The sequence below is a fragment of the Bos javanicus genome, chromosome 6, assembly GCF_032452875.1.
Source record: "Bos javanicus breed banteng chromosome 6, ARS-OSU_banteng_1.0, whole genome shotgun sequence".
Lineage (NCBI taxonomy): Eukaryota > Metazoa > Chordata > Mammalia > Artiodactyla > Bovidae > Bos > Bos javanicus.
The window spans coordinates 43255393-43270074 of NC_083873.1; positions in this window are offsets into that span (position 1 = coordinate 43255393).

Below are 14682 nucleotides of genomic sequence, written 5' to 3' on the forward strand. Positions count from 1 at the left end.
TGGGTTAACCCTCAAAGGAGTGCATCATATATTATATTAGAATTTATTGAATGAACCTAAGAAAAACATATGGTTCCTGGTGACTCAGATGGTAAAGATTCCATCTGCAATGTGTGAGACTCAGGTGGGATCACTGGGTAAGGAAGATCCCCTGGAGAAGGGAGTGGCAACCCACTCTGGTATTCTTGTCAGGATAATCCCAATGGACAGAGGAGCCTGGCTGGCTACAGTTCATGGAGCTGCAAAGAGTCAGACATGACTGACTCATTACCATGTTCACTTTTCACTTCCAAGAAAATCATGCAATTCTGTTTATATAAAAAATTGTTTCTTGATGAGAGTGAGTAAAAAGAGACCCATTAGGTATTCCCAGAATCTTAGGTCATGCTTATATTCTTAAGTGATATACCTCACATTTAGATTACATTCTAGTACCTAAACCAGATAACTCATTTGTCCACAATTATTTGTGGTATTTTATTATGAACCAGAGACTGTGGCAGACACCATGGTTACAGAGGACATGACCAATCCAGACACTAACCAAGTAATTCCAACTGTGATCTGTGCTACCAAAGTGAATGTAAAGAGCCCTCTGGAAGCCTAAAATATAGTTCAGGCAGCAAAGAGCAATATTTGTAAACTGCTTAAACCCACTTATGAATGGAAGATCTACACCATGAGGTTGGCAAACTGTAGCTTGTGGGCCAGCTGCCTGTTTTTGTAAGTACATTTTTGGAATCCAGCTCTATTCATTCTTTTAAGTGTTATCTATGTGTATTTTCTCTCCACAAGGGAGAGTTGAACAGTTGTGATAGAAAACTTGAAGACTTACAAACCTAAAATATTACTATCTAGCCCTCTGAAAAAAAAGTTCCTGACCTCTGGTCTATAACTGGTTAATAACAACCACAGAAATACTCATAAATTTAAGTGTGATGAGCACTAAAAGCTATTCTTTCTGGTTCTATCACATAGGGTTGGCACTGACAATATTCTTAGCTGGTTGGCTTATGAAAGCAAATCTGGCAAATAAGAGCATTTCTACATGCTGGACTGAAGGTGAGCATTGGTCTTGATGGATTACTCATACACAAGGCCAAAAGACCCTTTCTAAACATGTGGCAATTGGTTTACACCCCACTCTTAATACTGAGAAAGATAGCGCAGAAGCTATCTCCAGTTCAAGTGTTGATTAATTGACACTGGCAATTCTTGAGCTCATGTTTGCCTTGTCATAACCATAAAGTTATTGAAATTAAAGTTGAATTGAATTGACAGACAGCAAGAAGTATAGCTAAACTGGCCCAAGTACATTTTTTTAGTTATAAGATTAAGCAGAGTGTATTATATTGGCATTTAATGAAGGCCAAACACATTCCCAAACTGAGAAACAACCTAGGATAGAACAGAAAATTTCCCAGCAGTTGTCCACTTCTCAGGTTATATATATATATATAGACATACATATAAAGTTATGACCAAACTAGACAGCTTATTAAAAAGCAGAGACATTACTTTTCCAACAAAGGTCCATCTAGTCAAGGCTATGGTTTTTCCTGTAGTCATGTATGGACGTGAGAGTTGGACTGTGAAGAAAACTGAGTGCCGAAGAATTGATGCTTTTGAACTGTGGTGTTGGAGAGGACTCTTGAGAGTCCCTTGGACTGCAAGGAGATCCAACCAGTCCATCCTAAAGGAGATCAGTCCTGAATATTATTGGAAGGACTGATGCTGAAGCTGAAACTCCAATACTTTGGCTACCTGATGTGAAGAGCTGACTCATTTGAAAAGACCCTGATGCTGGGAAAGATTGATGATGGGAGGAGAAGGGGGCAACATAGAGTGAAATTGTTGGATGGCATCACCAACTCAATGGACATGAGTTTGAGTAAGCTCCAGGAGTTGGTGATGGACAGGGAGGCCTGGTGTGCTGCAGTCCATTGGGTCGCAAAGAGTCAGACACAACTGAGTGACTGAACAGAACGGAACTGATATATACATGTATATGTATACTCTTTTTCAGATTCCTTTCCCTTATAGGTTATTACAAAATATTGAGGGTAATTTCCTGTGCTATTGTTAGGTTGTACACAGCACGCAGTGTGAATGGTGCACCTTGGAGATGTTGATGCAATGATACAGTGACTATTATTACTGGGAAAAGAACAACGCCTCCAAAAAAAATAATAATAGCACTTACGGAGCTCCTTACCAAAGTAGGAGTTTTAAGCAAATGTCAATGATCACACTTGAGTTTTATTACTTCCATAGTTCTAAAAAGAATTTCTGTTATTCTTCCCACTCAAGTTTTATATTTTCCCTTTTTCAAAATTCACAATAGTTTTGAATTCCTTTATTCCCTTTCAGTATTCAGCTACATTTACTGAACATTCATCAGCACAGTGGACTGATCATTTGAGCAATCCCAGTAGGAATGGTAGGACAGGTCCATTGTCTTTAAAGAAGGTACAACCTAAAAAGGGAAGGAGAATAAATTCTAAATACTTTGTAAAGAAAACAATAAAGCAAACAATACACACATGTGCATACATGCTAAGTTGCTTCAGTCATGTCCGACTTTTTGCAACTCTATGAACTGTAGCCCACAAGACTCCTCTGTCCATAGGATTCTCCAAGAAAGAATACTAGAGTGCGTTGCCATGCCCTTCTCCAGGGGATCTTCCTGACCCAGAGATTGAACCCATGTCTCTTACATCTCCTGCAGTGGCAGGCAGGTTCTTTACCACTAGCGCCACCTAAGAAGTCCAATACACGCATAGTGAAAGTTGCTCAGTCTTGTCGGACTCTTTGCGACCCCATGGACTGTACAGTCCTTGGAATTCTCCAGGCCAGAATACTGGAGTGGGAAGCCTTTCCCTTCTCCAGGGGATGTTCCCAACCCAGGGATCAAACCCAGATCTCCCATGTTGCAGGCAGGATTTTTACCAACTAAGCCATCAGGTAAGCCCAAGAATACTGGAGTGGGCAGCCTATCCCTTCTCCAGTGGATATTCCTGACCCAACAATTGAACTGGGATCTCCTGCATTGCAGGTGGATTCTTTACCAGCTGAGCTACCATACACTCACATAAAACATTCATAGAAGATGTGGGGAAATGGGATTTCCTGGAATATTGGATTGATTGTTGGTTACAGCATCTCAGAAGAAATTTGATAGCAGTGAGCTTTATTTTTTTATAAATTTATTTATTTTAATTGGAGGTTAATTACTTTACAATATTGTATTGGTTTTGCCATACATCAACATGAATCCACCACGGGTATACATGTGTTCCCCATCCTGAACCCCCCTCCCACTTCCCTCCCCGTACCATCCTTCTGGTTCATCCTAGTGCACCGGCCCTGAGCATCCTGTATCCTGCCTCAAACCTAGACTGGCAACTCGTTTCATATATGATAGTATACATGTTTCAATGCCATTCTCCCAAATCAACCCACCCTCTCCCTCTCCCACAGAGTCCAAAAGACTGTTCTATATAGCTGTGTCTCTTTTGCTGTCTCTCATACAGGGTTATCATTACCATCTTTCTAAATTCCATGTATATGCGTTAGTGTACATGAAAAGATGCTCAACATCACGCAGTATCAGAGAAATGCAAATCAAAACCACAATGAAGTACCATTTCACGCCAGTCAGAATGGCTGCGATCCAAAAGTCTACAAGCAATAAATGCTGGACAGGGTGTGGAGAAAAGGGAACCCTCTTACACTGTTGGTGGGAATGCAAACTAGTACAGCCACTATGGAGAACAGTGTGGAGATTCCATAAAAAACTGGAAATAGAACTGCCTTATGACCCAGCAATCCCACTACTGGGCATACACACTGAGGAAACCAGAATTGAAAGAGACGCATATACCCCAGTGTTCATCGCAGCACTGTTTATAATAGCCAGGACATGGAAGCAACCTAGATGTCCATCAGCAGATGAATGGATAAGAAAGCTGTGGTACATATACACAATGGAGTATTACTCAGGTAGTGAGCTTTAAGTGGAATTTGGAAGGAAAAACTTCAAGACATTTGAAAGATAACTTAGATCACGGTTGATAAACTATAGTCTAGATCTGGCTTGCTGGCTGTTTTGGTAAAGTTTTATTGGAACATAGTCATTGCTATTTGTTTATGTTTATATTTATTTGTTAAAGGCTGCTTTTATGTCATAAGGGCAGAATTGAGTAGTTTCAACAGAGTTGATATAGCCTACAAACCCAAAATGATTTACAATCTGGCCTTTTACAAAATGATTTGCTACTCTGCCTCAGAAGAGTAAGAAACTAGAGGTAGACATACTGACTATCAAAAAGTTCTTATATCTGCAAAATGGGACATGGATATTCATGTATTGTCTTCCTTAAGTTATTTCTGGCACAAGGTATATACAAATTAAAATTAATATATGAGATGATGATCACATAATTGCTTGAGCTTTGATTCCTACTTGACAGATAGGAATAATGTCACCTACAAACAGATCTCTGAGAGGATTGTACAGAGAAAGTCCCTTTCCTGTGAAATGTGACACTGTTATTACTCTGGGGCTGGCTTCCCAATGGGGTTTCCAAGATGGTGCAGTGGCAAATAATCCACCTGCCTATGCAGGAGACTCGAGAGACTTGGGTTTGATCCCTGAATCAGGAAGATCCCCTGGAGGAGGGCATGGCAACCCACTCCACTATTCTTGCCTGGGGAATTCCATGGACAGAGGAGCCTGGCGGGCTACAGTCCATGCAGTTGCAAAGAGTTAGACATGACTGAGCACATGTGCGCGCACACACACACACACACAGCTTCCCACTGTCACTGAGTTGTGAATCTCGAGCCGTCACTTTGCTGAATCAAGGTTTGCTTACATAAGTATTTCTAGCTTTTACAAATATTTAAGCACCTTCTTCTGATTGAGAAACTAGATTTTTCCTCAAGATTTTACTTCTGGACTCCTCAAGTTATCCCAAGTATAAATTGCATTTTAGTCTGTGCAGGAAATATACATATGAAAGAGAATATAGGACATTTGACATTAGATGAAACATGTCCTAAACCAACTTAGGGTTTGTTGGGAATGGAAATGTCATTCTTTGGTCTTCTTTGTTTTGCAAAATTTAAAGTGAGAAACATTTAAGAGAACTACATTTTCCACAAAAATATTCTAAGTACAGCCATGCTATCCAGTCCAACTGTGAAACTAGTTCTACCTCATGTATAATGCACCAAATACCAAGCTGCAGAATTCAAAGTCATTTTAAGAATTATGGGTGGAGATGAACACATTTCTTTTTAAAAGTACTACTAAATTGAAGGTCATGCAAATATACTACAGACATTTATATTCGTACATTCTAATCCCCCCAACTCTTGCCTAGGACTTGAAATGTGCTTCGTGTTTCCAAGTGCTTTCATATTATTGGTTTTATCTCATAATCTGGTTTGGCAGAGAGGGTGAAAGTAGTTTTTACCTTTCTTTTTCTGATAGAAGCACTAAGGTGAAGGGACTTCTAGATACACATCAAAATTGTCATTAATGTACAGGTCTTTGGCAATTATTCTGAGGTGCTTGGGAAGGCAAGTTTCATATTGCATAAAGACTTTTCTAGATGCTTAACATTTTACACATATTGAAATATATATGGAAAATTATGTGTATATATATATATATATATATGCGCATGCTCAGTTGCTTCAGTTGTGTCCAACTCTTTGTGACCCCATGAACTGTAGCCTGCCAGGTTTCTCTGCCCATGGGATTCTGCAAGCAAGAATACTGGGTTGGGTTGCCCTGCCTTTCTCTAGGGTATTTTACAAACCCTGGGAACAAACCCGTGCACCCATACATATATGTGTGCATATATATATGTATGTGTGTGTGTGTTTATGAAGAGAGAGAGAGAAAAAAAAACTATAGAAATCACATCACTCTTTGTTATGCAAGTGGTTATTGCTCAGTCATCTTTAAAAGGAAATTTCCTGGATTATGCTTCTTTTCTTCAGTCACAGCAGATACAGGGCTCAGTGGTTATGTTGAGAAGAATGTTACATGTTCCTCAGTTCATGGAAACTTCAAGTCTAGAAAATGGAGGAGTCAAGTTAATATCTCTAGAGACCCACAGGGAGTGTCACGCTCCATAAAGTTGTTTGTGCATTTATATACAGTGCATAATCAGCACCTCTTGGCAAGGGGACACAGGTTAAGTACCTTCCATATGCAGCAGGGAAAAGGCCTTTGGCAAGGAGGTCTATCCATTGGCATGCACAAATTATGCTAGCTTAAGTTTCACCATGTCAAAAGGAATGTTCACCATGCTTAATAAGAGGTATTGGGTTAATGCCATACTGAGTTTTTTTTAGCAGGGGAGGGAATGTTCAGATGCTTGGGAAAATAAGGCACCTGGAGGGTGGAGTGAAGGTCACTTACTCGTATTGAAAAATCAATTATTTTTATGGCTGCAAATAGAGTCTACAGTATGCCTATGGTGTGTGGGGTGATAAATATATAGGTACATTTTAGGTACTTTTACAGCCACTCATATTTAATTTACAAAACTGGGAGAGCAACACTATTTTGCCAGAGGTGACCAGTAGATCCTTCAAGTAGTCTTTTCCAGTCTTTTTCTCCCTTTCAGGGAGGAAGTCTGGAGAATACACAGTAGTATCTGCATATATCCCCAGAACCTCTGCTTTATGTGCCGATTTGTTCTTTCCATTAACTTTTTGTACAATTACTCTGAATTGGCAACTATAATGGACTAAATGACAAGCCATGGATTTCATGTTCAAGGTATTCTCATTTTAAAGATTCAGAGAGTATAAGAGATCCTTTTGTCTTAATAAGATAACATTTTTGAAATGTTGATGGATTATGGTCAAATTCCAAAACTGACTTAAAGATATGTTTCTGTTCTGAAAAATCCATTTCTTTGACCAATCTTCTATGATGCTTATCATTTCTTTACAAAGAATTATCATTTCTTTAGGCTGTAGTACTTTTTTAAAGAATGCCTAATATTGCACATCTTCTATAAAGTCAAGACATTTAGAATTGTGCATGTGTGGACACTGTTGAGTACGCTGATATATTTAGTCTGTCCATTAAAGGAAGTTGCATATGGCAGGTAAGATTAGATTGATAATAGGGAGGATTCACTTACTCAACCACTCATTTTTTTCAAGCATTCCTTTTTTTCTTTATAAACATGGTTTATTACTTTTCCACTGTGGATTTTAATGCCATAGGAAATGCTGATTGCTCATCTTAAGTCTGATGGATGCAATAGCACCACATGAGACATCCTGGTGCACAAAGCAAAGAGGAGTCTAAGTTAGAGGAAGGAATCCAAGATTCCCAAAGAGAAAAATAATACTAATCATAAAGTCAAGTCCCATTTCAATTTTGATTCTGACCACTGCCTGCATCACTGGGATAGCCAAAGTAGCAGAAGAGACCTTTGGGTGTCTTGAAATAGTTTTCACCATAAAGGAGCATCCAAGGCAGAACTGTTACCTGCCCAGGAAACACATATCAGGGCTTCTTGTCTGGTGACTGCCTGCAATGGTCTTCTAATACCTTTAGGGTTCTAGGTTATAGACCATGGGTCAGAATCTTAATGTTAAAACCAATATGATGATTATTAAAGAAAAAAGAAAAAGACCATCAAAAATACAGGGGTCCTGCATTCTTCTGAAAGTCAAAGCCATGATCCTTACCATGGCATACAAGATTCTCATGAGTTGACTGCCATGGCCCAACCTTTCTAGTGCCCCCAATGCCACTCTGAACTCAGCTTTCTCTCCACTCACACTACAGGTTAAGCTCTATGAAGACAGGAAACAGGGGTTTCCACAGTACCTAAAACAGTGCCTGGCAAAGAGTAGTAGTATATGTTTCTTTAAGCAATGCCTGAACAGTTGATGGGTATAACAGCTCTGTTTCAAAAACCTCTCAGAGCCTCAGATCTCTCATTTATACAGATAACAATCACACTGCCCATCTTTCAGAGAAGCTGAGAGAATAAAAAAGAATAATACACATAAAGGATCTGGCAGAGTGACCTATATAGTCAGTACTCAATATATTTTTGTATTGCTTCCTGTTTACTTTTATTCTCTAGATGTAATAATAGTAGTTAATATTTGTTGTATTGTTACTATATGCCAGGCTCAAGGCTGAGCATGCTACAAGCATTGTCTCATTGAATTTTCTCAACCCTGTGAGCTAGGAACTTTTATTAGTCTTATTTTATAGGTGAAGATTAGAAAAGTTAAATTGTTTTTCTAAGATTACACAGTCAGTAAGCAGTCAAGCCAGGATGCAAATTAGATTTATCTGATACCATAATTCCACACTTTTCCATGATGCTACAAAAGGGATAAGGAATACTTAATTGCACTCTTAGGCTTCAATCACACTGTAGATAGATGACAAATATATTGTCCAGGCTCCACTAGCTGGGGTATTAAGGTGTTTCTTACCAGTGGACGCTGTTTCTTTGTTTAATCTCAGCAAAGTTTAAATAGCTCAACCAACTTGGCAAGTGTGCCTGGATCATCCTCGTAAAACTCTATTCCTGACTCTAAAGCTTTAATTTGAAGGTCTTCATATATATAAAATAGATTTGTTATTTTCCGCTGATCAATTACTTGTAAGGAGCTATAATATAAAATTATATTTACACCTATTATATTGTGGATAGCATGTTTTCAAATCCTCAAACTAACCCTATTATTTAGGCATTATTATTGCAGTTTCACCAACAAGGTCATTGAAGAGATGAGAATATTTGCCTGAGGCCACACAAGTAGTAAGTGGCAAAGCCCTTAAAAATTATGGAATCTGACTTTAGCAATTGATTTTCATAGGAGTTAACATAACTCAAGAATCTATATCAGTCTAAATCTAACACCTGTGCTCTTAACCATTATATTAAACTATAAAGTGCTATATAAATGTAAGGATTTATTATGCCTTTTCTTATACCATTATTACACAAGGAAATTTCTTCTCTGGAATGCTTCATAAGAACTTTGAGTTCCCATCTAGAGAAGCCCTCTTTGCAATCAATTATTCAGTGAGTTGACAATTGCTCTTACCAGTGTCCAAAAGCAAAGGCCAAAAATGACTTTGGCATGACAACTTAAATACTCATCAGGTGTCTATCTGACCACTTTGCTGAATGGTGAAGCCCTTAGCCATGAACTAATAGGCATTTCAGATCAATCATTTAAATGGGCTGTCTGAAACCCAAAGTTGGCAATCTTCCTGAAGTGAGATGCCAAGGTTCTGACCTCTTCCTGGGCAAAGGGGAAGGTTCCAGGCTTTTTCCTCATTGTTGATGTTCCCGGTTGCCAAGGGTGCCTGCCTGCCAAATCAACTTCTGGTTGAGATTCGAGGTGGAGACCACTTCTGTGGAGTAAATTGGGCAACTGGAGAAACAGCATTGATTTTGTTAAGCTGCTCACAAATAAGTCAGGAGCACTTCAGCATCCCATATGCTGCTTATGTGATCAGGCAGCTGCATCTTACAGCCAATGTTATTGTTCTCTTAAAAGAATTTCCCCTGACATAGTTGGAAGACTTCTTGCTTCTCCTCTGTGATAATTTGTTATCTTACAATCTCCAGTCTCCACATGAATTACTCAATGCCACATCCTCTGAGTTTAGAACAACTTCAATTCCTTGTTGAGCTTAGTATGACTTCTAAACATATTCATTAATAGCTATTTTAGTCTTCCAATGCATTCTTTACAATATAACACATCCTGTATGTGATGTGTCCACTCACATAGACACTAGCTCATCTCACACACACACACACACACACACACACACACACACACAGAGCAAGAGAGAGGGTTCTGCATTGTGTCTCACAGCCCCACCACAGGACAGTAATACTTCTTCAGGGGTCACCAACAGCAAGATCAAAGACACGATGAAGTAACCTAAAACTGTAGGCTACCAGACTCATGATAGCATCCAAAAGTTTGGCAGGAGGGCATCATTTATATTTGAGAAGATTCCCTGCTTTTTGGCAAGAATTCTGCCCACAGCTTTCCAATTAGCATGCTTTATGTCTGGGGAGAAGTTGGTTTCACAATTGTAAGTACCATGCCTGACTGAAATCTTATTCTCCCAGACAAATTACAAAGGGATTTGTACAACTTTACCCAGACTCCAACTTAGCCACAAGATTAATATGAAAAAAGGGTCTTCCCTCAAGTAATCTTTGAGTTCTTCTGAGAATTTTCTTCATTATGTCTTCCAAATGTTCTGTTTTGCTAATGGAACATTAAATGGTATTCTTACCGGGAGGTGTGGGATGGAAGCTTCAACTAAATCTTCTCGGAAGAAAGATCTAGATTGTGACATAGCATTAGGGAATATGAGGCAATTATTTACCATGATGCATCCTTCTTAATCTCTGCTTGCTATGTGTTGAAACACAGTTAGTGTAACTTAAGTTGAGAAGAACTACGACTTAATTTAATAAACAAAAGCTTGACAGCATCTCTTCAGTTTTATAATTTGTGCCCTCTGGGCAAAAAGCCTCAAACATCAATAGGAAAATTTTCTAAGGATACTATATTGTTTGGAAATATTTTAAATCTTTGTCTGAGTCTCTGTGCATGCATGCTAAGTCACTATAGTCGTGTCCAACTCTTTGTGACCCCATGGACTGCAGCCCACGAGGCTCTTCTGTCCATGGGATTCTCCAAGCAAGAATACTGGAGTGGGTTGCCATGCACTCCTCCAGGGGATCTTCCCAACCCGGGGATCAAACCCACATCTCTTAGGTCTCCTGCACTATCAGCATTATTCTAAATTTGTAACATGTTGGTAGAAAATATTTTTCCCTTGTGATATTTATGGTTTAATTTGAAAATCAGACACAAAAGTATCTTCTGCATTAACACTATATAGACACTCACAAAAAATCTCTTGAGACGTCCATCATAACAAGTGTCCCTCATTCTATGATTAAAAGCTCTAATGGATATGCATCATTTTAAAATTATGATGTTATATCCAATAGGCCATCTAATTTTCCAGTGAATTTTGAGTAGAGGTTTTATTTTTCAATTAAAACATGTACAAAGCCTGAAGATCATATTATGTTTCTACCAACATCTTATCATCAAAAAGATTGTTATGAAACCATAACATTTTTAATATGAGAAAGCAAGACGCATCCTGGTAACAGTGAACAAGTCAAAATGTCTTTGACAGTTATTACGCTGAACTAGGATTTTTTTCTAGACTGTTGCCATACATTCAACTATAAATACCTCAGGACTAGGACTAGTTAGACTCTCTTTCCAGGCATAAAATTTAAAGTAGCTCCAAATTGCAGTAATCAAGATGAATAACATTAAAATTTTTATTCTATTGAAGTATACTGCTAAGTCACTTCAGTCATGTCCGACTCTGTGCGACCCCATAGACGGCAGCCCACCAGCCTCCCCCGTCCCTGAGATTCTCCAGGCAAGAATAGTGGAGTGGGTTGCCATTTCCTTCTCCAGTGCATGAAAGTGAAAAGTGAAAGTGAAGTCGCTCAGTCGTGTCCGACCCTCAGCGACCCCATAGACTGGAGCCTACCAGGCTCCTCCGTCCACAGGATTTTCCAGGCAAGAGTACTGGAGTGGGGTGCCATTGCCTTCTCCACTATTGAAGTATAGATGTCTCATAATGCTGTGTTAGTTTCTGCTATATAGCAAAATGATTCAGCGACACGTATGTATAACAGTTTGCATCTGCTAATCCCTATCTCCCAATTCATTCCTCTCCTGGCCCCCCATAGATAAATAACATTTTAAGATGATATTTTAAAAATCAAAATTATACTGCAGCCATTATGGAAACAGTATAGAGGCTCTTCAAAAAATTTAAAATAGAACTACTACTTCCAGTATATACCCAAGGAAATGATAAAGAGATGTCTGCATTTCCATGCACATCACAGCATATATACAATAGCAAACCTATGGAAACAATCTATATGTCTGTTAATAGATGAATGGATAAAAAGATGTACACACACACACACACACACACTGGCATGCACAATGGAATATTACTCAGCCATGGGACACAAAAAATCCTGACATTTGCAACAACATGGATGGATCTTAAGGGCATTATATTAGGTCAAATAATTCAGATAAAGAAAAATATTGTATGATATCATTTATATGTAGAATCAAAACAATTTTAAATATCAAAATTTTAAATCAACTCAGGATTAGTATTCAGATTTTCCCTAAACTCATGCAATTTTTAATTAATGGCAATTATTGACCTATATTATTTGCATAATATTTTTGGCCTTGATATTGCACTAATTTTCAAGTGTTGACTCACTTTAATACTTGGTTGTCTCTTTCTGCCTGGATGATAAGCTACTAGAATTCAGGAATTTTGAGTGCATTTATCCACTGCAATAGATTATTGATTGTTGAGGACTATCTAGCTCTATTAAAGCCACTTTTGGACAAAGAAAAGAACATTCTTCTTCAGAGGCTGTTTATTGTAATGAAAAAGTCAGAGGGTAGCAAGGAACAGGGGAAAGAGAGCGGTGGTTTGATTATTAGTTCTACCTGTGCAAATTACTTCTCTGGACCTCCATTTCCTCACCTTCATAATATAAGCATTTGAATATTTAACTTGTTGGTGACTCTAAGGATTAAATGAGATAACCAATGTGAAATACTTAACCCAATTGTGGACACTGAGGAATTTTTTATCTATACTATTAAGCATCCTCTCTATCCCATCACTGGAAGATTTACACTTTCATCTCCAAGATGCTAACCAATAGGTGATCATTCTTGTCTACATAGCATCTTGGCAGTGTGTGAACTCAAATGCTAGCTCTGCCTACCCACCTTTCTGGCCCATATCCTCCCTGGTTGTCTAACCTGGGGCATACACCAGATGGCAGTGTCCCATTGAGGACAGGATCCTTCTGGCTTTTCAGCTCACTGACCAAGCGACCAGTTGCTTTGCCATGTCTCTATGCATGTTACAGGTCAATAGCATTAGCCTTGGGGTCTGGTTGATGTTCAATGTAAAAATAAACACTGGAAAGTCTCGGTACACATTCTCTTCCCTTTCAAAGACAAAGTGTTTTCTTTCCAAGGTCAATTGGAAAAGGTACATATGTGATGTTGGAGTAAACATAACACTTCAAATAGATTTTTGTCAATATTTACATTTCCTTGCACTTTAATCAGTATATAACAACCCCTTACAGTATATCTGGTCCACAGTTCCAGGTATCAGGGATACAGACATAGCAATGCAAGTCTGCTACCTTCAAGTAACTCACTGTTTAGTAAAAGAGACAGAGTTTTATGCAAATAGTGATAGTACAGTGTGACCATTGTTTTACTATTTAACTCATATGGCTTTGCAATTTTTTTATCTTGACCTATATCTATCTTGGGATTAATTGTTTCATGGGTTTTACTAAGTTTAAGTTCACTTGCTTTCAGTTAAGAGCTCTCAAATCTCATGGATGCCCCGTGTTCTCCATTTAAAGATACAATGAACATTTCTATCGTGCTACAGTTCATCCTGTAAATGACTTTGGAGGCTTTTTATCATACCCATCTTTCAACACTAAGAGAGAATGTACCCAAGTAGTTTCTGGTACCTCTATTAATTTATCCTAAAAACCCTTGCTGCAGAATTCCAGGTACTGTGGTGCCTAAGGAAATATAAATGTGAATGAATTATAGTTCTTGGATCTGAAGGCCATGTGTCTAATAAAGGGTTAAATATTGGTTTGAATTTGAGGTTCTGCCAAAGGTGGAGTGAAGTATGCTCTGAATATATGAGTGTGTGTTGGGGGACGGGTGGTGTGGGCAGCAGTGTTTATACACACATTCAATTTTCAGTTGTGTTCCTACTTTGAGTGAGACTCATGAACTCATAGCTGAGTCATTTATGAGGGGTGTGTGTGTTTGTGTGTGTTGTCCCTTGATATGTGATTATGGCTGCTGAGATTAAAGACCACCTTCTGGGTAGTACTTGAGACACATGTACCTTCTAGAGAAACTGGAAAAAGGATAACGAGTCAGTTTCTTCTGGTCATATTTCATTCCCTTTTCCCCCTAATCCTTTCTGTCCTGAGCCACCCTGCCTCTGACCAGGAGCAATCATACACCCTCCTGTGACCTCTAAGGACTCACAGGAATCTGATTTTCCTACAGACCCGCCAGCTGGGGCCTTGGGAATCTGATCTACTCTTGGATCCTTCACAGGATCAGCAGTGGCATTTCAGAGTAGGTGCCACACAGATCCCTGCCGCACCCTGTCCCAGCGTGCACAAGGACACCACTTACTTAAGGGGGTTTTAAAGACCAGCTCTGCCCTTGAGAAGGCTTGCTGTCCCCAGGAATTTTGCTGCCAACAACAGTGGAAGCTAAGCAAGGAGGCAGCTCATTGAGTTGCTTGGCCAAGTGGAGCCCAAAAGTGCCTGTAAGAGCTACGCATGGCCAACAGACCAAAGTTCAAGTTCAGCTGGATCATTATCTAAGATTTAGATGAAAAGGGTTAGTGTTGATATCATGCTATTCCCTGAGTTCCTGACTTATCTATGGCTTATTGGAACTGCCATCTGCTTTTTTGGCTGTTGGTGATGCTTTGGGCAACATCATCGTGAC